This window comes from Lampris incognitus, unplaced genomic scaffold (assembly GCF_029633865.1).
Source record: "Lampris incognitus isolate fLamInc1 unplaced genomic scaffold, fLamInc1.hap2 scaffold_38, whole genome shotgun sequence".
NCBI classification, from domain to species: Eukaryota; Metazoa; Chordata; class Actinopteri; order Lampriformes; family Lampridae; genus Lampris; species Lampris incognitus.
The window spans coordinates 1302501-1305000 of NW_026611338.1; positions in this window are offsets into that span (position 1 = coordinate 1302501).

The window sequence follows — 2500 nt, forward strand, 5'->3', positions numbered from 1 at the left end:
TTCCACCATTTGATCTTCGGCTGTGTCTTCACTCGCTTCCTCATGTTGGTCTCCAAAGTCATCTTACAGACCACCATCCGATGCTGCCTAGCTACGTTCTCCCCTGTCACCACCTTGCAGTATGCAATCCGTTTTACATCGCGCCTTCTACACAAGATATAGTCCACCTGTGTGCACTTTCCTCCACTCGTATACGTCGTCACCCTGTGCTCCTCCCTCTTCTTGAAATATGTATTCACCTCAGCCATTTCCATCCTTTTCGCAAAATCGAACACCATCTGTCCTTCCACATTTCTCTCCTCGATTCCATACCTTACCATCAACTCCTCATCACCTCTGTTCCCTTCAGCAACGTGTCCATCGAAGTCCGCTCCAATCACCACTCCCTCCTCCTTGGGTACCCTTTCCACCACGTCGTCCAACTCAACTCCAGAATTCTTCTTTTTCGTCCATCTTACACCCGACTTGCGGGGCATATGCGCTGATAACCGTCAGCAATACACCTTCGATTTCCAGCTTCATAATCCTCACTCTGTCTGACACTGTGTTCACCTCCAGCACGCTCTTGACATACTCTTCCTTCAGAATGACCCCTACCCCATTTCTCCTCCCATTCGCACCATGGTAGAAGAGTTTGAACCCACCTGCGATACTCCTGGCCTTACTCCCCTTCCACCTTGTCTCTTGTCACCTTTCTTCTTTCCATCACGTCAGCCTGCTCTCTCCCTTTACTAGCCATAGTGCCAACATTCAAAGTTCCGACTGACTCTCACCTCCACACGCCTACCCTTCCTCCTCTCTAGCTGCCTCTGGACATGCCTTCCCCCTCTCCTTTTCCTTCGCCCAACAGTAGCCTAGTTTCCACCGGCACTCCGCTGGTTAACAGTACCGATGGCGGTCGTCGGTAACCCGGGCCTCGACCGATCCGGTATGGAAATCTTATTTATGATCCGCATATTTGATTTGGCAAAGATTTGACGCCGGATGCCCTTCCTGACGTAACCCTCCCCATTTGTCCTGGCTTGGGACCTGCACTAAGAATGCATTGGCTTGTGCATCCTCAGTGGCTGGGTTGCACGCTTTTCTATGTTTGCCCCTCACTTTTGTGGCGTGAACTATCAATTCTAGTAATACAGGTGTGTTTATGTTAGGTATCACAGACACACGCACACGCACAATATATGTCCAAAAGTATTGAGATAACTGACCATTACACCTACAGGAGCTTTTCTGACATGTCATTCTGAATCCATAGAAACCCATATTCCACGAAGCTCCCGGCGCACAGTTTTTGTGCCGATGTTAATGCCAGGAGAAGTTTGGATCTCTGCAGTTATTGAGTCAACAGAGCGTTGGCGACTTGAGTTGCTGTTGTCCCTAAAGGCTTGCACTTTTCAATAATATGATGATATATGAAGCATAGAGAGTAAACGGGATAGATACCTTTTGAACAGCACCCTGTAGTACAGCACTTTGAAGGTACATATGTCGTCACTTGCTGTAGTGGTTTTTACTGATGGGCGTGGCCAGGTTTTCAGAAGCCTCTCAGTTGTCAATGTGAGAGCCAGGGGACGCGTCTGCCGTACGTTTAGGGTTAGGGTTAGGTGATTTCGCTGGTAGGGCTGCTTACACCACACCCCGGACTGGATTTGTTGCGTGTTTGTGTCCTGATCGATGGGCCAACTTAACACGCCTTCGGAGGGTGTCCGCCGGCCGGCTTTGCCGGCGTTCGGGCGGTCGGTTCCTCCGGTCTGGCGGATCGATGTCCTTTATTTAATGTTCTTAGTGGCGAGCAGAGTGCGGAGTGGGAGGGGCTCTACCGCGTAGTCGTCCTCTCCGTTGCACAGCTCGACAGCGTGCTCGGCGGTGCTCAGCCGGACCGTCTATCCCAGTTGCTCTTCCACGGCTCCCCTCGCGAGGCTTGCGGCCCCCCCCCCCCCCTCCAACATCTGTATGGGGAGGGGTGGAACAGCTCCGTGTTTACCTCGCGGGGCTTCCCGGAAGACATTTTCTCAAAGTCCTCGTGTGACCGGTCTACTTTTTCATTGCGTTGTGTAGGAAAGACAGGACAATTTGTCTCCTTCATGGGATCTGTATTCTGTCGCATATAAACAGAGCAGGTTTCTGGAAGCTTCAGGGGACGTCAATACAGGTTTTTTTTTTTTTTTTTTTTTACAAAAACACATAAAACATAGCAGTCGCGTATAAACAGGACAGATTTCTGGAAACTTTAGATCTGCTCCCACTGTAGCATACGCAGAAATTGGGACCCACATTAGGAATGGATAAAATAAATTACAGGGGCAGACAAAAATGAACACGTGCATACGTTTTGGGCCTCTAACAGGAAATGGCGTCACAACAGGGAGGGGTTACTAACTGGGAGGGGCTACTATAAGCGTTGGTAATGACAATAATAATAATCACGTCGTGATACTTTGTGTAAATGATACAACATATGTTGGTTATGACGTTTTTAACCATGCTACACTCGCACGCG